A 24051-nucleotide genomic window follows, 5' to 3' on the forward strand; every position below is an offset into this window, starting at 1 on the left:
GAATTATTGATTAAACCTTATAAATATTAAAATTAAAGGTATAAGAGTTAATAAAATTGAGATAAATGTTTGTAAAATTGGTGTATTTAAATGGGCTTTATATAAACCTTTTGCTTTATTATATTGTGGGATAGATATGTTTCAATGGAAAAACGCTTCCCTTCTTGGTATTATAAGGCTGGGCACATATCTGTCCCTCAGAAAATAGTAGCTGAATAAACTATTGGAACAAATATTGTTACATGAGCCGTCCAATATAACATAAAAGTAAAAACTAATATTCAGTGGCTAAAAAAATATATAATAAGAGGTTAACCCTGGGTTTAACTTATCACTCAAGGGAAAGAGACCTTACTAAATGCCTTATGCAAGCTTTGGAAGACATGATAAAGAAAACCTTAAAGTTTAAAAACATGGAATTATTTATTTACAGTTCTTGTCACTGATACAAAAAAGCAAATTAAGGAGATACAATTGGGCCTAGGTGACTGAGCAGTTCTCTGGGGAACTGGAAGTGTCTGTCTTTGTCTTGCAGATCAGAAATGTAAATACAGCAAACAGTGACCTAGGACTGAGCCTAATTAGCTCAACGTGATAAAACTTAAGGCCAAAGAAATTTTTGACATTTTAAAACTCAGAACTCTGACGGGTCCTTCAGAATTTGTCAGGAAATCTTAAATGCCTTTTTCAAAAATAGTAAACCTTAGTGATTTGAGCAAGCAAATTCGGCTTACTCCAACTATTATTATACCTATCTCATAGGTAAGTTTTAAAATGAAACTATGAGATCCCTAGCTTTTGTCTGTTTATAAGCCTGTGTACACATTATAGATGTGAGATATTTCTACGGCTAAAAAAAAAAAATCAAAGTCAAAGAGCTCTGCTTAATTGATGTAAAAAATAAGAGCTTACAAATTAAGTATTTTTAAAATAAAAAAGGACCAAATTGACTTTCAGGTTCACATAAACTTGAAAATATTCAATATTAAGATAATACTTGGTATTAAGTCTAGTTTAAGTATGTTCTAATTAATATAGGCACCTTTAAAGTCATCAATATTAAGTATAATACCCTTACTGTACCTAGGTTTAGTGAAAGTCAAATAAGATCCTGTTATATGTGTGGCACATTTGTCAAAAAAAAAAAATAGTAATGTGGTGTGATAAAATTTTAAGTAAATTAAATGCAAATGAGAAGAGAGCTTTGGGTAAATTCTTTAAAATATATTTTTAAAATGTATGCTTAAAATAATCTCTAAATATTTTATATCTTTAAATTCTAGAGTTGTGCTAAATTAAGTTAAATGAGAGGAGTTGATTAAATAGGTATGCCATTTTGAGATAAGATAAGATTGAAATATGAATTACTTAACATTTAACTTCCTCTTACAGAGAAAATAAAGGTGTTTAGAAATATTAATAAATAGTTGGTGTCACCGTGAAATAGTCTTCATTATTAAGGGAAAGATCTCAGTATCCTACAAAAGTAAGATAAATGTGTAAAAGAAGATACAAGGAATGGGATAATATTTTGTTAATGAAAAATAGTGACTTTCTCCTGAAGCTGGTTACTTCTGAATGGAAGAGAAAATAAGGGACGCACTAATATGAGAATAGAAAGCTGTGGAAGGCTTGTGTAAGAGGAATCCTGAGGGAAAAGTTTTGTACTTGGTCGGAATTGGCTAAGTTTAGAATCAATTTGGGCAAAGTAACTGAATCTTAGAAGTAAGCTGGTACAAAACTAGATTTGGTTTTCTCTCTATTAAGAGGACAAAATTTTCTTAAAATGTTAATCCACCTTCAGTAACAGATTGTAAAACTTCTTATACCACTTAAGTGATCTGTTCTGCCTTTACCTTTGAAATATTTTCTTGTTAATGAATAAGTACTTCTTTACAGTGATCTATACGTTTATCTGATGAAGTGTTTTGAAATCTTTTAACAAGCTCCCCAATATCAATTTCTAATTAAAGGTCTTTTAATCTCCAGTTAATATTAGGATGCTACTGAGGGCCCCTGAAACTTCCCAAAGAGAGATTTTAAACTAGTAAGTTTCATTTGGCATGTTAAATAACATGGGAAGTATTGTCAAATGAATAGTAAATCTTCCTAGTTTATATTGTATGAGAAAGTATTATTAATATAGATATTCTAGAAATTATATGGACTCCCTAAAATTCTGGTATATCTGAAATGTTCCCAGTCATAATTCTGGTTATTGTGACCAGGTTTCTTCATCGATTATAGTGTAATGGTGTTTAATCATGCTGTTAAGTCTTTTGTCATTAATAGACAGGTAATTGTTTTCTTCTGATGATTTTGCAAAATGCTTTCTCTTCAAGGAGATATACTGGTTTATAATAAATTTCAAACTATAGCTCAGAACTAAACTGGGCAAGAAATTTTAAAGTTCTAATGAAAACTCTGATTAAAAGAATTAGTTACATGGGACTGAGTAAACTGATGAATATGGTTATAATTTTTGATTTTGTTTGAAATACTACTGGCTTTTAATCTGTTTCCCAGAAATAAAGAAACTCTTCTCCTTAAACTAGTTATGATTCAGGGTAATTTGATAAATTATACTATGTAAGCAGACTTAGATCAGTTATATTTTCTCTCTAACTGATCCCTCAAGAGACTAAAAACTCTTAGGTCCCCAGAGGCTCTATCAGATAAATTAGGAAGATCATCTCCTAATAGATAAAGGAATCTCAAGGTATTTTAAGGATTTTAAAGAGAAAAGAATTTATCTAAATCTGTAAGGCAGAAATCTATGACAAGCCCTTGACGTGGCTTTCCTGGCCTTAGAAAACCTTATTAACATTCTACCCTGAGACTCCTTATTAAAACTTCCAACACAGCCAATTTAAAAAAGCCTATATGATCAAATAATCAGACTTAACTTGTAAATAAATTAATCTTGATTTGGCTATATTTGAGAAAAATGAGGGTAACTTTAGAGAGAAAAAGTTTATATTTTAGTGGATACTAAATACTAGTTTTGTTAATTGAGGTCTATATTTTCTAGACACTTCCCAGATCATTCCTTGCTGTTATGTCACATTGCTGTAAAGGTTAATTGAATTATGAAAAGGATAATCTAGGTTTGTTTCTGAAGCTCAGTAATCTATCCTTGGGTAAAGTTCCAATGCCCCATGACCTGCAGCCAGGGGATTATACATACTGGAACACGCATGACTTAAAGAACTGTCTCCAACCTGAATGGGAGGACCCTTTATCTGGTACTCTTAAATAGACCATACACACCATAGCTGAAGGAAACGGACTTTTGGATTCATTTCCTATCAGAAACTGCCCCTGCAGTGCACTGGCCTATAGAGCACTGCTCATCTTAAAACAATGCCCAAATGGAGAAAAAGCTACCAGGCCAGGATGAGAAGACGACATCTGAGGTAAGACAGTTGACCCAAGTCACCGGACCAGGACTGTATAATAATTACTTTGATCATTTCTCCTACCTTTGATTATGAACTACTCCAATTGTTAAGTTTATGGTAAATTACCTATATCTAGTACTTCTGTGTTACCTTGGTAGGTTTCCCTACTCCAAGGCTCTAACTAGATAGCCCTCAGAAATGTTATTCTAAAAATAAATTATAGGTCTGTTTAGGCCACTGTTGATCTTACAAGGTGGGAGACCTCACCTGGCCAATTAATACCTGCTCTTAGCCTGACCATAAATATGAACTTTCTCATAAGATCACTCAAACTCAATCAGAAACACAAGCAAACTTTTAACCCAGAAATATAACTTCTCGACTGTTAAATTCTTACTTGTGGCTTTATTATCTTTACTAGCTATATTACTTATATCCTGTCTATTTTATAAAATTGTTCTCTTACATTTCCCAATGTGTAACTAGGCCTACAACAAAATTGATGATGGCTAAACATCTTGAAGTAATAGATAAAATTTATAATCCTGCATAAAAAATTTGTAATAGTGTGATTACAGATATGGGAATGAGCAACGAAGGGTGAACAATTCCTGGGTCATAATAGACTAGTAAGACAGGGTATCCAGAGAACTTTTAGTATCAACAGGGCCTGATAAAGCACCTAAAACCTTGAATGGCAGCTCAGAAGATTCTTCACCTGAACTAGGAATGAGCCATCCTAGCACCGTGTGACCAAATTGGTCATGAAATGTCTCTCAAAATATTGGTCGAATTTAGGACCGGGGGGAGCACTATGAACGAAAGTACTACAGTGTGAATGAAAATACTGCAACAATGTCAGTAAACAAAGAATGCTGAAACCAAGTCATCAGCAGCTGCTGCCACCCCCAAGTGAGTACAGGCCTGCAGCCCAGCCTCTGCAGCCACTCACAATGGTGCCCTCTGAGGGGACTCAGAATAAGAAAGGACAGGATACTGGCCCTAGATAGCTAGGTGCTTGTCAAAGGAATTAATTCACTGAGCCCAAATGTTTGCTTCCTGCCATAAATAGAAAAGCACTAAATTCTTAAACTTGAGATATCTGGTTTTCTTTAGATAACAAGCAATCTTTTATTGTTCCAACTACCTGGTCTTTGTTGTAAAGCTCCTATATACCCTAGCTCCTCCCCAATCTCTTCGGAGCAGTCCCTCAGAGCGATCTGAGAGGCTGTCATCCCGGCCCGAGTCCTCCCACCAAATAAAACTTAACTCTTAACTTTTAGGCTGCACATTTATTTCAGTCGACACAACTTACAACAAACCCAGGAAGAAGTGAATATTATCATGCCCATTTTACTGATTCACCAACTGGCTAAGTGAGGTTACATTCTAGTCCAATTTCCTATGGTGCAGAATTGGCAACTTAAACCTGAAGCTGGGGTGCCCATGCCTGTGCTCCTTCTCCCTCCCATCTACCTGATCACTTGTCTGTGAAATCCACCTGTCCAATACAGAAGTTTGCAGCTGGCCAGCTCTTAAATGCAATATGTGCCACCATTTGTCATTGCTGGTTAATTACCATAAACTGCTCTCAGAAAACGTTATAGAAAAAACAGGTGGACCCAATTCCCTGCCCACAAAGAAGAGGAATTCTGCCTTGCCTTCCCCAGTAATGTGCAGAAACCCTTCCCTCCACCACTAAATCGAAATGTATGCTTCATCCGTGTTTATGTTTGCACAAGACTTATGAAAGCACAAGGTGCCTGCAATAATTCCATCTTGGTTCCTTTCCAAATATACAGATTAGCCCAAATCAGATCCAGAACAGACATAACTCATCAAATCCGCAATGAAACACACTGGATCAAAAACAAAATGCGTGTCCTAGTCCAGAAAACTATGGGTCCCTCTTTCTTCCTGTCATTATACAATCCCACCAGAACTCATTACTTTGCTGTCTGCCCATCTGTCAACCAAATGCAGAGCAGAGTTAACTCAGCAGAGCACCCTCCTGGGGAGAACACCCCGCAGCAGCACTGCGGGCTAACTGCCCCCCCGCACGCTCTGCTGACCCCTAGTGTCCTCCGTGGAGACCAGGCCAACAGAGTTGTTCCCAACAGCAGCAAAGTCCCACATATTAAATAAAAACGTTTTATTTTATACGATATGTTATGTATATACCCATCTCTGAAAACAGCTTTGCCAGAAGCCCAAATCTTCAACATTAATCTGCAAAGGCAATTCCGATCTCCAAGGGAAAGCAAGCCTTAAGACGATGCTAAGGCCTCCAGAGTCCTCTCCATGACCTTCAACCAAACTGCCTGCAGGTCTGCAGCTGCAGGCGGCTACATGTCTGTTTTTAAAGCACTCCCTTCCTTCCCTCGTGTGCTACAAAGTCCCTCTACGCCCTCCCATCTCAGGGTAAGAGCAGCCGCTGCAGAACCTTGCAGGGCAGCACTGACAGGACTGGACACAGAGGATTAGAGCTAAACTAAGCTTTCTTTTCTTTTTTTTTTTTTTATATACTAAGCTTTCTGATGACACCAGCTTGTCACTCTGTCACTTTACAGATGAATATATATAGAGAGAGGTGGGGTGATCTTGCTCAAAGTCACACAGCTAATAAGTGGCAAAGTCTAAAACTCTGCTCCTCCCTCCGGCGTGACGCCCCAGCTGGGACGCCCAAAGGGTTCTCTCGTGCCTGCCTGAAAAGTCCTTGACTGTCACTCATGACCCACCACAGGGTCTGTCTGCAGCCTGCCTTTTCAGCATCTTTTCCCTCCAGTTTCTCAGGAACAAGGCTGCTCCGGCCACTGTATGACTTCCGGCTCCCCGAACCCACCGTGCTCAGGCCAGTCATGCTTGTGCATCCGGCCCCCGGCTCAGAGGATTTTCCGTACCTGCAGGTGGATTTTTCCACTCTCCGCAGGGACACCCCCTCAGGGGAGCCCTCCTCTCGCCCTCAGCATGGCAGGTGTCCCAGGCCACATCCCGAGCTGCCCCATTAAGACTCCTTGTGCTCAGGTCTGCAAGTCAGACCAGCAGCTTCAGAGCCCGGGGCTATGCCCGGGTCACCCGGCAGACCTACTGACCATCTCCCAGCCCATACCCAGCAGGTCACTTGGAAGCCACAGTAGGTGTCCCACCCAATCCAGAAGGCTGTTCACTTGCCCGCACCGCTGATGGCTGGTTTCCAATCTTTGATCAGTTTCACACAAAACAGCGGCTTTCACTTTGAAGCGGGGGGTTTTCCCTTCTGCTGTCCATCCTTACCAGAAACATCAAGGGAAACCAAAAGGCTTTTTCTCAACCTTTTTCTGATGACACATTTCCACCCACAATACTCACATTCTCAAGAAGTTTGGGTCCACGTGATTTTGTTTCCCTTACACTAAGTGGCTCAAAAGACTGTGGGATTCTTTCTCTTTTAAGGGTATTTTTTGTACTCAGTTTATCGGCTTTAATCTGTTTTTGTCTCTCTCTTCAGTGTCCCTGGCAGTTGCCACTTCTCACTCCCTACAGCAGCCTCCCTCCCAACTTCTAATCTAGGAAATCAGCTGTGATGCGGGGCCCGGGGGCAGTCACAGAAGATGGAACTAAGGCACAGAGGGGCTACATAATATGCCCAAGGAGATCAGCTTCAACCCCCAACAATGTGTGTCACGTCCCTCTGTTTAACTCTTATGTTAAATTAGTTAACTTTTAATAGATTATGGTTATAAACAGATGAGGTATCAAAATACATACAAGGACACACATCAACTCTAAGATGTTCATTAACTCCACTATTTTGCTTCTATTTATTTTATTGCTAGTAAAAGAATTAAGAACCTCTGCAGTCAATATAGCAAAATGTTAATGGGTTTTAAATCCAGAATATACAGGCGTAAGTGTATTACTCACACTCTTTTGTATATTCACAAGACAAAATGATTTGAATGTCTCTCTTCCCTCCCCCTTACTCACTACTGGCTCTCACCTGAGCTCCCAGAGCACACATCTAACAGCCTTTCACTTTACCCACAGCTGAACTCATCAGCTTTCCCCCAGATCTTCCTCTGCAGCTTTCCCCTCTCAGAGCACAGCAGACCATCATTTGCCTTATTAATCCACCCAGAAACCCTGGCCTTACTCCATCATACCCTAACAGACATCATTCATCCTTTCATTTTACCATCTAACATGTCTTCAATCTGTTCGCTTTTTCCCACTGACTGTCCCACCACTCAGGTGGAAGCCACCAATACTGCCCACATGGACTCATGAGTCTCCCAGTTTTCCCCAGCACTCTTCCCTACTTGAGACAAATGGGATTCTGTCACTCTCGTGCTTTTAAGACCCTTTTCAAACCCACTGTTCTGAGATGAAACTCCAAGTTCTTCACATGGTGAAGGTCTTTGCCATGAAACTATCTGCTCAGGGAGGGCAGGACCTGCCCTCTCCCCTCAGCCCCGTCCTTTGGCACAGAGACAGCTCGGGAGGACCTGCTGAGCTACACCAGCCTGTATTCTAACCCTGGTCTTGAGTTCTTAGCAAACTGCTTCACTTATCCATACAAATCCAAGGTAGATTAGAAAGATTTTAGATATTTAGCTAGACTTTTGATTTGGGGATTTTGCACTAGCAACCTGCAATTACATGTTCAAATAGTTCTGTCTTCTTAAAACCACACCCAGATTTAAATACTATCTGTGTAATGACTTCGGAATAAAAGGAACAGTACTTTCACAGACTTTATGTTTTATAATATGAACAACCTGGACAGGGTGACAAATGGAACCGCCTAACAAGTGACAGAAGACGGGTTAGAGGCATAAAGCAACAGGTCGCAAGGACGGTAAGAGCAAAGTGGTTTCTCCAACCCCCCCCTAAAATCCTGAGAGAACTGAAAATTCTGAATTTTGAAAGTAAAAAACTATCACATAAAGAAATAAAATAATCCTCTTCATCAGGGTTTCAAGATCTGACTCCAGAATTTTTAGCATGCCATACTGAATACTAGCACAGAAACATCAGATGGGCTAGTGGTGAGTAAGTTCCAGGAAAACGGCAGTAATTCCTCCACTTGTAAGAGGACACACACTCACTTGTCGAAGGTGATTGTAAACCACATTCTAGAGAAATTCAGAAGATTCAGGCTCCGCTTCTAGATGGTGAGGACACGGAAGGACGGCTTGGATGCATGCTTCTAACTGAGTCACCGGCATTCTTACACTGCAGGGGGAAAAGGAGGCCCCCAGTCAAGAGCAGAGATGTTCCTGTCATGTCTCGCAGGCCATGCCTCAGGGACTCACTGCCCTGTAGCAGTCCGGCCCCAGGCGATGACCCGCAGCGTGGCCCACCCAAGAAGGAGGGGCACTATTCTTGAGAAAACCCACCCCTGATGGGGGCAAGACGGGCTGGTGGGGTTGAATGAACCTATAAATGCCCACAGAAATACACCTGTGTTCATTCAAGTGATACAAGCAACAGTAGCAGGCTATTTTATAAAATTTCAATTGTCAGTGGAAATTTTACCATTCCTTTCTGCTGGTCCCCTACACTCTGAGACAGGCTTAAGCTCTCTCACACCTGCAGCTCTGATGCAATAGTTGTGAAGTCACTTTACTTTGCTGCGATAGTCCTCGCTCCCCGTGTCACTGTGTCTGTCCTCTCTTAACACAGTTGGATGTCTTCTTGGATCTCTCCCTGAGTTCCTTTCTCCTGCTTCTCAGATCCTAAGATAAAGGGCAAGTGAAGACACATGACGAGAAAAGGCACTGTGGTCCTCAGTGACCCCCTAGTTGAGTGCTGCCAACCCCTCAACTTCAGTTCTCAAGGTTCTGCCCAGGGTGATATCCAGCCAGACGAGTGGCCCAGGCCAATTAAAAGCTGTGTGGCTTGGGTGCGGGGACAGCTGCATGAGCTGTTTCCGGAGCCGGGCCCCTGCCCACCTCTGCTTCCCTCTCTCCCTAGGCCCCGCTGCCAAGCTCCCAGGCTCCCTGATCTTCTGCATTTCTCTCCTACTCTACTCCAAACCCTTTTCCTCTTCCTTTTTTCCCTAATTATCCCCAGCTGGTGTGATTTTTCAATCACACTATCTGGAAAAATTTCCTGTAGCCGAAAAAGAGGTCTCCAGAAGTCAATGCCCATATGCTGGCTCCTGAATAGAGCCCCAGGCTGGGGGGACCCTCACCAACACTCCTGGGGGCATTAGACATGATACGGGGTCAACCACCCTCAACAGGAGTTTGCTGATACCCCAAGGCCCGCACAGCACCCCTGCTCACAAAAATGTAGTCAGCCCACTAATCGGTTATTAAGAAGAAAAATGCAAAACTGCTTATGTTTTTTACTAAAATTATTTATGAGATGGAAAAAGAAATTGTAATAGGAAAGAAGAAATCTGACTCCGTGTTAGATCTGTTCCTTTGGCTTTAACTCTGTGCCCTGTTTTCTAGGCTCAGATTTGCTAGCTCTGCACTTTTCGTGAAAGAAAGTTGCCTTTAGCCTGAAATAAACAGGAAAGCCTATTCTCCGGGCTCTGATATTTAAGGATGTTAGCTCTTCTGCACTTATGTAGAGAGTTTCAAGTTGCAAAATTGAATATAACCTTTGTTTTGTCAGAGGTTTTACATGGGCACCATGATTTGACCCGCATGGACATCTACAAGAACAAAGGATACCAAGGACAAACAATTCGTACAGGAAGAAGTTTGCAACAACCAACCACACCCCCTCCCCTTTTCAGTATAAAAGGAGCCTGAATTCTGACTTGGGGAAGAGGGTTCTCCAGGACATGAGTCTTCTTGGTCTGCCAGCTTTTCAAATAAAGTAACTATTCCTTGCCCCAACACCTCATCTCCCAATTTATTGGCCTGTCATTCGGCAAGCAGAACGACTTTGGACTTGGTAACAAAATACATTGGAGATAGTATGTCTTCACTGTTTCCTCATTTCCAATATGTAGCATGCACATCATTTATGATCTAATGCAAACAATTCATCAAAGACAACAATAACAAGAAACTCATCTAGCTATCAACACTGAAGTCACAAACTATTATTTTTACATGTCGTTTAACAACAAAACCAAAAAACTTAATATAGACATTTGATACGATGGAAATAAAATTATTTCTAGTCCTTCAAATCTTTCTTTCTTTTCTATTTTCTTTTGTTTTGCTTATTGAAAGGAAAATAAAAATCAAATCATTTTATATCACGTATTTTTGTTATAGCTACATATTTTAAATACTACAAAGAGATTTAAATTGCAACAAAAAAGTTCATATATTAGTATAAATATATATACAATCAATGGGGATTAGGAAAAGAATGGACATTTACTAAAAATCCACTGCCCATCCAGTCTTTTACAAGCAGATCCTGGAATATAAGCTCTATGATCCAGGGGTCCCCCACCCCCATTCTCATTGCCAACTCCCTTAGTAATCAACTACCAAGGCACCAGCATAGAAACACGCAATCAGTATTTTAGGTATAAATGAGGGAATTAGCTCATTCAATTCTAAAACAAAAACCCTAAAATAAATACTGAACTTATTTACAGATAAAGAAAATTGGACACAAAAAGGTAAACTTTATTCATCAGGGTCACAAAGCTAGTAACTGGTAAAGGCAACATTTGAACTCATCTGCCTGATTCTAAAAACTAAGGTGGAAATCTCATTCCACTTGTGATGGTCCAGCAGCACAGCCTATCATCCTATCTTTGTTCAGATCTAGCCTTAGACAGCCTGAGACAGCACCCCATTCCTATGGAACTCGAGGGCAAATGATAAAAATAAGGATCTTATATCCAGTAGTTTTCTTAGCTCTCATTTACATAAAGCATCAGCAGGTCAGCAGAAAATCTCTGGGAAATATAAGTAAGTCCAGAGCTTTTTGCTGACTAGAAACTCAATCTATTCGGACAGAGTGACCTCCCCATGAGAGGCCACATGGACATAAACTAAAGGCAGCTGAGCAATGAAAACTAGCAGGACCCTGGAACTCAAGCAAAAAGGATCCCTGCCATCCCGCACCCAGTTGCCTCTTCACCCGTGTGGACACGATGGCAGTAGACCCAGGTTCTTGTCCAAGTTTCACCATCATGGATTCTCACTCATAAAAAGTTATGACTCTATGCTGTCTTAAATCCATTCCAACTCAAATATGATGACACCGATGTCTCAGCAGAATGTCTATGTCTCCACTTCCTCTCTTCTAATAGGAGAATAATTCTATGGCCACAGAGAAATCCAATAAAAAATGATGCATGAAGCCAGGATAAAGTCTGCTTAAGAGACTTTGCTCTCACGCTCAGTGAATGAAAACTCAGAAAAAGTGGTCCTTCTCCCTCAGCAAGTGGGAGGTAGCCTGATGTGTGTGTGTGTGTGTGTATGTGTAAATCAAATACAGTCAAGTCTGGGATGTGAACAGATTTTTTTTGTCACTCTTATTTCAAGGGGATGGGCCAAACTTTAAAGTAATTTGAATCTAGTGTTCTGAGAGAGTCTCAGGCTCTTTTGGTGAAGGAAGGGAAAGGAAAGGAGGAAAGAGGTAAATGAAGCAAAGGAGTAAGAATACTGCTAGGGAAAGGCAAAACATTAATTTTGTTCTTTCTTGCATCACATACAAATTAGGGACTGGCTTTGCCCCGATGTCTTGTCGAGCACTGAGTTGCAGAAGAATTGACAGCCTATTTCTCACTGAGCTTGTGACTGTACATGGCATCTTATAGACATAAAGAATTTACCCTGAACAAACACTCTAGCAGCAGGCTGTAATTCTCCTGTTTTGAGAGACAGGAAAACAGGAGTTCAAAGAGGGTATATAACTTGACAAAAGTCAGAGGACCAGTAAACAAGAGAGGATGAATTCAAACTCAGATCTGAATGCAGAGTCTGCTCTTCTCACTCCCAGGACTGGAAAACCCTTAACACATAGGCTCCCCGGGTTCCCTGCAGTGTTCCTGGAACCAAGCATTTCCCATGGCGATGGTTTCCAGTTCTCAGAGACACAGCAATCTGTGCAGCCAATGACCTTCAGCGGACCTTGATCATCTACCTGCCACGCCCACCAGGCTTCACAATAAAGGCAGGAAAGCTGGCTTTCAAGTGCATACAAAGTCACCCCTGTTCTAACCTGGGTTCTTCTGGGGCTTCTCCAGCCTAAAGGCAGCCATGAAACTGCTCACAGTTTGTAAATGAGCCATACTACCTCTCTCCATCTGTCTCCCCACCTATACTACTTAGCTATGGCCATTTTGATAATCTTGGAAACAAATTTTTAAAAACAGAATAGAAAGGATTCTGGAACAAGTACTTAATACTTCCAATTTTAAATGACAAGTTACAAAGTGTGTATTTACAAACCGAATCTGCCTTTCTAGATGTCAGTTTTAAGCAGTCAGAAAATACAATAGCAGATAATTCTCACTTACAAAATTAACAAAAACATAAACAATAATCTGGAATAAGCTCACAAATTATGCCCATTTTCTAAATGAAGAAAACTACCAGACTGTACTGAAGGGTAAAATAAGAGGTGTAAATGTAGAGACATCAACATATTGCATGGAGGAAAGCAGTTTTGTAAAGATATAAGTTTTCCTAAAGATAATTCAAAACTTACTAAAAAATCCCATGAAAACCCTTATCTGATTTTTTTTTAACTTGAGCAAAATATTTTTGAATTCTTCAGGAATAATAAAGTGATAATACTGGCCAAGAAAATTTGGGATGAAAGAAAAGAATCAAAAACAAATCACACCATTAAATATTAAATAAAATTTTACAATATGTAAGATATGGTGCTGGAATAAGAAAGGAAGATTGATAAAAAGGAACCATTGGCTCAAAAAGAGACTCTAGTGTACATAAGTATTTTGTAAACATGGGATTTCAAATCAAAGAGAAAAATATGAATTAAATAATTGTCCTGGGAAAATCAGAGAATCTCCTGGAAAGAATAAATTCTATTCCTGTCATAATGACCACAAGAAAAATTACAGATAGTGATGTAAATATTAAAAAGTAATAATAACAGTAAATTCAACACTTTGCTCATATTAACTCAATTTACCCTCACTATAACAAGTACTATTATCATCTCCATCTTAGAGATTAAAAAACCTACAGAAGAGATTTATTCCATTATAAGAAAGTATTTCCAAGGATAATGTCAAAGATAAAACCCATAAGGAAGACATTTGCTATCTTAAGAATATTTTGGGTCACAACGAAAATAAAAAAACCTACTTAACAAAATGAAAGACAAGAAATGAGAAGAAAAATCTCTGTGACACGTGTTGATGAAGACAAGAAGTTAATGTTCATAACATACAAAGAGCTGTCACAAAGCAACAAGAAGCTCCCTCACTTAACTGTGTGCAAAGAACAAAAGGGATCATTCATTTTTAAAAAGTCAATGGCTCAAGAGTGAAAAATGCTCAGTACATCACTGGTCATCAAATGCAAACTAAAACATTGAAAAAGCACTTTTGCTCATCATATTGGCAAATATTTGTAAAAGGTATTCTAGCTAGTGTCCATCTGTGAGAGAACAAACTGTGAACGAACTTTTTGGAGGACGACATGTCAATGAATATGTAAACTTTATAAAACGTGCATACACACCGACTCAACTCCACTTCTAGGAATCGTTTTGTTTAGAAGAAAAGACATCAGCTCAAAAAGATGTACTCATCAAGTCATTTACACAGCACTGTTTACAATGGTGGGAAGAAAAGCTGAAGTGAAATCATATCCAGTGATAGAGAATTGGTTACATAAGTAATTCTACATCTTTTCACTCCCCACTGGAGAAGGAATTTCTAGAGTCACTTGAAAGGAGCCTGTGATGAATGTAAATGTCACATCCAAGGACTAAATTTCTGAAGCCTTAACTAAAGGAATACTCATACAAGATCACAGGAATGTTTGTACAAGAAGGATGCTAGTCAAACATCTTTTCTGACAGTGGAAAGTGGAGAAAACTTAAGTGTCCACCATCAAGACAATTATGCGGTAAATCACGGTGAGCTGTGGGCTCTGAGGGGGCGGGCATTTCGGCATGGTCCAGGGCCTTGTCCACAGCACTCTCCCACAAAAGTTGTCCTTGCACAAGACACCACACCTGCACATCAGGAGACCCCTTCACTCTATCTGAAAGGACTGGGAGAGTCTGTAGTGGGAGGATGCCTATGATACACCCCTGAGTGAATGAAGTGAGCTGCAGAAAAATATACAGTGTGGTCTCATTTTTCAGTAAAGCATATATACACACACATATACATAGATTTCTCATATACGTGTGTGTGTTTGTATGTGTGTGTATATATATATATATATATATATATATATATGTCATTGGCAAAAAGGTTATGAAATATATACACCACATTGTCAACAGCTTTTACTCACAGGAAATAAGGGGAAGGGAGGTAGGGATCCTCCTGTACCACCGCTGTTCTATTTTCAGTATTTCAGTTAAGTATACTTGGAATTTAGAAGTTTATTTAAGTCCGAAGTAAAATAGACGATGCCTCCACAAGACAGAATGCTATACTGGTCATTAAAAATCATGCCAGGGGAGAGAGAACATTGTAGAAAAACATGTAATAAGCCGAATGGAAAATGGAGGTGTCCACACAGTAAACAGGCACAACGTGCTTGCTGGTTTTTATGACAGAGGTGATACACACTGACGAAAAGAAACAGAAAAAAGATGTTAACGTGTTAATTATTATCTCTGAGTAGTGGGACCAGGATAGCATCTTTTGCCCCTTTTTTCAGACTTATTATATTAAATACACATTGTTTTTCATCTGAAACAAAGCATTTTCAGATGTGTAGTACAGCACATTGGAAAATACACGTGTACTTACAGAAACAAGTAACTAGGTGACGCCGCAGCAGTGTCACACAATGTAGAATGGGCGATCCTGATTAACACCGCGCAGTTACATAAGGACCCACAAAATGAGAGCACCTGCTGTAACAGGGCGTGGCCCCTTTCTATTTGTCAGTTCTGTCTTCAGGGCTGAGGCAGTTCTGAGCACGGCCAGTGTCAGTGCTGGTATCTGGATTGATGCCACTGGAGGTGAGGGCGCCTGCAAACAGACAGGAAGAACAGAAAGCATCCTCTGATTTTTCTGTTTTGCTTCCTTTTTACTTTAAAAGAGATGCACAAATAAGATAAACTGTATATCTTGCCTACTGAAATTTCAGTAATTAAACTGTTTTTAAATCCTTCAGAGCTTATAATGTGCCTATAACTGTCTTTTCAACAAAGCATCATATTTATTAAATGTTAATTAACTCAGTTAATTAACTTCCTGTTGAAACCTTCTATTAAAGAACATGAAATGCACTACGTAAAACCACCACGCCTGCAGTGACCAGTTTAGCTGTCTTGACGGCAGTGCTGTCACCCCCACCATCCCGTGGCCATGAGCTCTTGATTCTGGTAAGAGAACACGCTGCCGCCTCAGATGGAGAGAAACTGTGAAAGCATTTTCTGAAGTCAACAGCACTGACAAAACATGACTGAAAAGTCCCAGTCACTTTTGAGGCTGTCATTTTCTGTTTCTGGCCAACACCCGTCAATGAGCAGAACCACCCCATTCCCGAGCCATGGGACTCACGTGGGAAAGAGTTTTGGAGAAATTTCCAGATATAGAATGTAACCAACTATATGTAGAACTCTGACAAAATAAAAGATGAAATACTCTGATTTTGGAAGACACTCAAAATATTCTCCTAAGCCTTAGTAGCTGGAAAGACAGGGCTTCTCCTAATCCATTTATTTATTTCACAGCCAGTGAGCATCTCCCACAAACCCTGTTTCCCTGTGTCTTCTGGGAGCCTCAGGCACACTCTTGCTGTCCATCTTATTAGTGACAGGGCAGAGGTGGGTGTCTCATGCCTGCAAACCTCACACAGGCTCGCCTCCTAGCCTCACTGTCTGAACTTGGCCCCATTTTCTCACCTGTTTATTTGGTATCTGTTCTGTAAGCTGCCTGAAATGCTTCTTGGAAAAAGTCATAAGAATGAGTGGGTAGAGAAATGGACACATGGACAGGTGAGAGATGGGCAGACAGACAGACTCCAAGAAAAGGTGAAGAAAGAAAATTTCCTATGCAAAACCTCTTCTAGTAAGGGAAGAAAACCATCACGGAGAAGTGTGAAGAGGCAGGTAGCTTAGGACTGTTTCCTGGATTCCATGAAATGTCACACCAAGAGATGAGAGGGTAGAACTATACATAATAAAAGAAAAAAAGCATGCATGCTTGAAAAATATATCTACAATATGTATTTTCTAAAGAATACATTCAAATAAGCAGGGCCCAGTAACACAATCCTTGGGTATTTACAGAAGTGAGAATCCCACCTCCAAACCACAAGGCATCCCTTCGGAGCACTGAGAGTCTACACGGGGCGGTCGTAAAGCTGTCTCCGCAAATCCATTCTATCCTGCACTTACGAGGAGTGAGCAGCTGTGCTCGGGCTTCCTATGAGCGTCATTTACACCCCACAGCACCTCTACGTGGGGGGGGACGCCTAGCGAGCCCCGTCTCTGCAGGAGAGAAAACAAGTCTGGGAGAGGCTAAGCCGACCTACCAGTTCAACATCTCACAGGGCTGGTCACTCCAGAGCAGGACTCGAACTCGGACCCACGTTTGTAACCACAGTACTACCGTGATTTATGTGCTTTTTGTGTGTATAATACATTTGTTTCTGGCATGAAAGGATATTTAATAAATAATCAGTTGTCTTGTCTATCTCATTAGCTTACAATCAATCTTTATACTGTTGAATTGTACTCTCTTCCCCTGGAGAAAGGAACGGAAAGAGAGGGGGTCAGAATGAGGAGGGCTCCATTCTTTATCTGGTACCTCATCTTATCCAAGTCCCCAACCAGGGAGAAGGAGCAACTGTTCTCTTCATCTTTTAAAGAGAGGGCTCCACTGACGGTGACTAACTCAAGTCCAAAACCAAGGCTGCGGGAAGGGCACATGCAGCAACCAGAGCAGTATCACCTGTAGGAAGGTGAAAGGCGCTCACCGGAGGGCTCAGGGGGCCAGCCTGATTTAATTTCAATCATAAAAGAATACCAGATTCTTAAAACACTAGCATGCAATGGATTTGCTCTTTCTTGACATCTAGCAAGTTTCCACAGCCCACATGTAACATTATCGTGAACCAGTGAAAGGAAGATTCTACAGACAAGAGAAATCAATGCCACAGGCAGGCTGAAACCCAGGCTGGAGTTTAAGATGAGAAAGGGTATAGTTAAGAAGAGGGGAAAGGCTGGGAAAAAAAAAATCATCACAGGGACTCTCAAGCATCATCCAACAATCATATAATCATTCATTCAAGAGAGAGTTACTGAGGTCCTATTTTGTGCAAGATTGTACAGAGTGTTAAGCAAGAGCACAGCGTCCACTGTGGCAGCAAGTGGCGGGGCTCAAATACACTTCTGATCCCAGTGCCTTACACACTTGTCCTCAGTATAAAGGCAAAAAAAAAAAAGTAAAATAATACTCTGTAAACTCAAAGCATTGTTGGAAAAAATTAATGAAGACCTAAATACCTGGACAGACAAACCACACATAATCCTGTGCCAGAAGACAATACTCTTGGAATGGCAGTGCTCCCCAGAGTGATCCGTGCATTCAACCTGGTCTCGTTCACAATCCCAGCGGTCTCCTCTGCAGAAACTGACTAGCTGCTGCTACAAATCATATGGGAATTCAAGGGTCTCCGTAACCAAAGTGATCTTGAAAAAGTAGAACAACTTGAGAGCACTTGTAATTCTCAATTTGAAAACTTACACCTGTATCTCCAGGTGAGGAGATTACAGGCCATTTTTAACTTATTTACTGTGTTTATCCTCATTTTCTAAATTCTGTACAATGAATATAACTGTTACAATAAGAAAAATAAAAAGTAATGTATCTTTGAAAACATGCACACTGATTCATTCATTGGGAAAAAAATTAACTATAAAGAGGTAAACAAATATCTAGTGAAAAAGGACTACTTAAAACAAGAGTGCATTTACATTTTTCATTAATTGAAAACTGGAAAGCACAAACACATCAAGTTTCTAGGTAGCCTGGTGCAACATAATAATAGTTACTTTCAAAAATTCTAATTGAACAATGAAAACCCAAGAAAGGGAAAATCGTGATTGACAGCCAACTTCAAACATATGGAGAGCAAAGGCCTAGAAATCCCAGTCCCTGTAGCTCTGCTACTAACTCATTAGGAGAGGAAATTCCTCACTAAGGGGACAATGGGATTCCGTGCATAAGACAGGATACACAGTACAAACTGCACTAGATAGAGGTGTGATTTTCTTAGAAGAATTCTAAAGGTAGAACATTGCAGAAAAACTATAAAAACACTGAAAGACAGTTTAAAACACACACCCATATATATTATATAGAAATGCATGAAGTCTGCTCCCATGTTGCATAGAAATACAAAGTTACATTTGTTCATTTATGGACACTGATTACTTTATTCCAGGTATAATATTTCAACTAAAACAAATAATCAATAATACACCCCTCTTCTTAAATTTAGTTAACAAGTTAGTCTGCTATGTAACCATAATTTGTTGAAGATAGATCTATAATTATTGAAAAATATCTTTGTATGGTTTCTCAAACTCTTCTCAAAATTCCAAGCTTAATTTTAAAATAGATCTAAGAAGTATTTTTCTATTATCTTTTCACTCTTGAAATGGACAACACAGTCTGTTGTCAAAATTCTGTCATTACAATGATTCACGAGCACCGTATCCTAACAATACTGCTGGACAGCAAGGCACTATCCAGACACTGTGACCAAACAAGTGAAACACAAGGAAGACAATGACCCTATTCTGGAGGGCTTATTATCTATGTCAACACTAGGGTTTTTATTTGATTGGTTAGCAAAATAAAATCAATCAAGTACTTTTTTTTTGAGCATTCTGTAAGTCATGACTCTGTTTTTAGTGTCATGAAGAGGAAAGAATTAAGCATGACTTGATTAGGTCAATTAGCAACAGCCATCACTGCAGAGTGTGTAATAAAAAGTTAACTGATAGCAATGCTTTTGCCTACATGAGACCTAAAATAAACCTACACTGAGCTCTGCAAGGAAAATGAGAAGATGAGGTCCCCAATGAGAAAAAAACTAACAAGAAATCAAAGAAGGAAAGACTTTAATTAACGGTGCCAGGAAGGAGTAGAGTATGGTGGTGAAGAGCACAGATGCTGGGGACAAACAAGAGGGTCTGAAATACCACAGCACCACTGGGTAGCTGTGAAACTGATATTCAGGGAAATTTTCTGCATCTCATTCTCCTCATCCATAGACTCGGGACAACAACAGCACCCATCCTTAGAATTGTCCTAAGAATTAAGTTATTTTATATATAAAAGTTTAAATAAAATACCTCATATCTTAAATATGACCCCAAAAGCACAAGGAACAAAGAAAACAGTGATAAACAGGAGTTCATCAAAATTTAAAACTTTACTGCAAAGGACACCATCCAGAAAGTGAAAAAAAAAACACACAGGAGAAAATTTTTTCAAATTATTTATCTGATAAGGAATTTGTATTTTCAAGATGAAAAAAGCTCCAACAAATCAACAATAAAAAGGCAACTCAATTAAAAAATGAATAAAGGATCTGAAAAGATATTTTTAAAGGAAACTGTAAAAATGGCCAATAAGCACAATGAAAAGATTCAATATCATTAGCTGTAAAGGAAACCAAGTCAAATCCACTAGGAGAACCTGCTTCACACTCACTACAATAGGTTATAATCAAGAAAAGAGTAACAAGCACTAATGAGGACACAGAGGAAGCAGAGTTCACAGCAGTTGCTGGTGAGGATGTAACATAGTGTGGCCACTTGGAAAACAGCCTGGCAGGTACTCAGAGAGTTGGAAATTTGGTTTCTGAATTACCCACCAATTCTGCTTCCTGGGCACACACGTAAGAGAACTGAAAATAAATGTCCACATAAAAACTCCTACAGGCATGATATGGCACTATTATTCATCACAGCCAAAAAGCAGAAACAACCCAAATGTCTATCACGTGATGAATGGGTAAACAGAGGGACCCAGCCATACAGTGGAATAGTATTCAGCAATAGCAAAACGAGGAGTACTGAGACAGGACAAAACGTGGACAAACTTGGACAAACATTGAAAACGTTACTCAGTGTGAAAGAATTCAGTCACAAAAGACGGTTCCATTTACATGAAGTGACTCGCTTTACGTGAAATCTCCAGCACAGGCAACTCCACAGAGAGAGAAGAGTGGCTGCCTGGGGTTGGGGGAGGATGGGGAAGATGGGAATGACTGCTTATGGGTACGGGGCTTCCTATTGGGAGGATGAATATATTCTAAGATTGACTGGGATGCACAATTCTCGGCATAGAGTAAAAACCGCAGTACATTTAAATCGGTGAGTTGTATTAAAACTGTTAAGAACAAAAGCACATCGGGCCAGTACCTTCCCATAGTAAATGCAAATTGCTAACTTTTATTACAGGAAGAAACTGCCCTCAGCATGAAAGCAGCAGATCAGCAAAAGTGAGTTAACCGAAATTGGACAAGAGCAGTTCACTTGAAAGAGTTGCTGAGTGTACACGAAATAATCAGAAATGACAAGGGAAATCAGTTTGACATCAAGAAGAAGAATTCTGCTTCAAATGCAGATCATGGATTCGGCAAGCCCAGCTGCTACAAATGACCAGAGAAGAAACCTGGTTCTTAAAACAAGCACCAGAGCCAAATATGAGAATGTGGTGAGGAAAGCAGGTGGCCGAAAATCTGGAACAGTTTGCTACAAATAATTTCTTCACTGAAAATTCAAAAATAGAATGAAAGTGATGCAATGCTGTGCTGGCCTCACATGAATGGGCTTCCTCCGGTGCTCGATAGTTCTGTAACCTGGAATGAGAGACTCAGGAGAATCAGCATGGCTCCTGGGTGTCCCCAAGTGACTGCCCACCAGCACGCTGACCACCATCACATCTGACCACAAGAGACAAACTTCTGAAAGTCACAGGAAATGTTGACAAGGGAAAAGGCTGTGGTCAGTCCTGGGACAGAGGCCCTGTGAGCAGAGGCCAGAAGGCTGCAGGTGAACTGGAGTGGACCTGGAGCAGGAAGGGACCACGGGGGAGCAGATCTCAATTCTCTTCTCTCTCTCCCTCGGGTAGGAGAGAGAAAGCCTGCATACTACTCACCTGGAACTGTGGGTTCTGGCTGTTAGAAGTCTTACCAACACGGAATGAATTACCCAAGACTCTGTGGAAAAGTTAACAGAGTGAGAGGGAGTAGGGAGCCAACTCCATGAGCCTCTCAAATGCTCTCATATTTATTGTGTATAATCAAAGGAAATAGTCATTAACAGTTGTGTGATAGTAAGCAGGAACTTGGGGAAAGGCAGAATGAGATAGAGATTGTAGAATCCACAATGTGTACAAAGGCTTAGTGTATCTTTAGGGAAGTCATGGGGTGAGGGGAACAAGATACATTCTTTAGATATGTGAATTACAAAGCAGACCACCAGACCAGCCAGGTCCTTGTTTTGGGGATAATAGACAATCTAACAGCACATAGGCCCGGCGTTTATAGCCAAGGGCCTGGGTCCTTGCTTTGCAATGAGCAGAGTGCTATCTAAAACCTCAACTATGCAAGCAAAACACTGTCTCTGCTTTTTAAGGCAAGGAGACAGGAGTGAGGATGCACAGGCCCCTGCTTGCAAAGCAGTTACTAAGCACAGTTTTTTCTTGTTAAAATTAACAGGCGGCTGGGGTCTGTTATAATTTGTTAACACAATCATAGGCTCCCACATGAAACCATTATGGAGAACAACCTGGGATGACAAATCCTGGCTCTGGGTCTTTTCCTGCCAGCTTCAGCCACTCTAGCAGGATCTAGACAACTCCCTGAATGACGATCCCACAGAACAACTCACACTCTTGACTCCTGGTGCTTGAAACTTAATAGTAGCTCTCCACAACTTAACGTAGAAAACTTTCAGAAATAAAAGATATTATATTCTTTTTATATCTCATCATAGGACTGATTTTTCTGATTGCTCTAAGCTGCTTCTACTTGGTAAAGCATCTAACTCTGCAGGTGTATTCAGTGCTTTCCATTGGGCATAACTAGCCAGTTTGGACTCGCTGAATTCTATTGGTCAAATACCGATACACCTAATTGATTTCATTGTTCATCGAATTCAGCTGGGAGGAGAGGGAGTGTCACTCTGTTCCTCAGCCCACCCTCAACTCTTTTCTCATCAGCAACTCAGGCCTCCTGAAAACAAAACAAAGCATTTGTTTCCCTTCTTCTACACTTTCCACAAACCCAACAGGAAACATCAGCCTGGAGAAAGAATTCAACAAAAATGTTCAAGCAAAAATCTACAAACATGAAGCAACTCCATCTCCGAATCATGATACACAATGACATGAGAGTGTGTCAGGCACAAAGCATGAGTGAGCCTGACCACCTGATTTCAATTCTTCAGAGGAAGGAAGGTTTTCGCATTTTTTATTATCACTCTTTGTCATTGTTTCTGATTAAGCCATAAAATAGTTTATTAAATAATTAAGCACTGCAATAACAGATTATTGCTGTATTAATTACAGAAGGCATTCAGAGGGGATAGGAAAATCCACCTCTGTAAAAAAAGCAAAATTTCTTCCCCTGTTAAGAACACGTATACAAAATGCAACAGAGAATTCAAATTCTTGTGGAGAGGAGCAAAAGCCACAGAATCAAAGCAAAGTCATTACTATGAGTTAATTCAAAATTCACTTGACAGATATGCTCAATGCATTCAAAGAATTTTAAAGGCACACTGCAAACCATGCACTTAATGATCTGCAGGCTAGAGGAAGAATTTCCCTCTTTAACAGACAACAGAAATCAATAGGGTGCCCCACCAAACAGGACCAAAGAACAATCAGATTTTTAACTGTTCTGACAAATCAGCATGTTCTAAAGATCAAAATCCATAAATTTTAAACATTCATTCACACCACAATGAAACAAGCAATTAAAAAAAAAAAACAAAGTAACTAAGCACATAGATCATGTACCTGGATCAATGAGAACTTCTTGTACCGCTGGAAGAAAGAACAAACTGTAGCCTTTTACTTGAAAAATAAAACTACTTTTAAAGATAAATGCTAAAACACATTTCATCATTCATGTTGCCTTGAAAAATCTGAGGCACTCGTATCTGATCAGAAAAGCAATTCTGAGTAATAGTATGTTACAATTCTGTGCCAGTTTGTTTTTGAAGAAAAAAGAAAAGCTACTGTTTCTTATATCCTGCACAAAGTGTAAAGTGCCACCCTGCCTCTTTCCCCTCCCATTTTCTGAGCTCATGCTCCCCAACCCTTCTGAAACCAGTATGAGAACCTCGTATTCCCACCAATATGCCAAATGACAGAAGAATATCAGTTTATTTGTGTAAATATATGCCTACACCTTAAACTGGAGGAGAAATGTATCAGAAGGCTATATGGAACTTATTTCTACCTTCCTGAAATCACACGCACAAATGTTCACACAGACACAGACACATACCCCCTGAAATACTGGGCACTTCACAAGTTTAGGACTTCCAA

General features: G+C 39.9%; 1 long non-coding RNA gene across 2 annotated transcripts in view; it reads right to left on the reverse strand.

Moving 5' to 3' along the window:
* Positions 1-23704, reverse strand: part of LOC116283280 (uncharacterized) — a 40004-nt gene extending 16300 nt beyond the window's left edge. Inside the window, exons 1-3 of one of the 2 annotated variants that reach the window (XR_012080166.1) lie at positions 23518-23704; positions 15274-15498; positions 14909-15089 (exon numbers count right to left, since the gene is read on the reverse strand). This is a non-coding gene — a long non-coding RNA (uncharacterized lncRNA). Of the gene's footprint in view, positions 1-8488; positions 8616-14908; positions 15090-15273; positions 15499-23517 lie in introns of those variants that run through there. The other variant, XR_012080167.1, reaches the window with a different exon arrangement.
* Positions 23705-24051: the final 347 nt, after the last annotated feature.

The sequence above is a fragment of the Vicugna pacos genome, chromosome 14 (assembly GCF_048564905.1).
Source record: "Vicugna pacos chromosome 14, VicPac4, whole genome shotgun sequence".
Lineage (NCBI taxonomy): Eukaryota > Metazoa > Chordata > Mammalia > Artiodactyla > Camelidae > Vicugna > Vicugna pacos.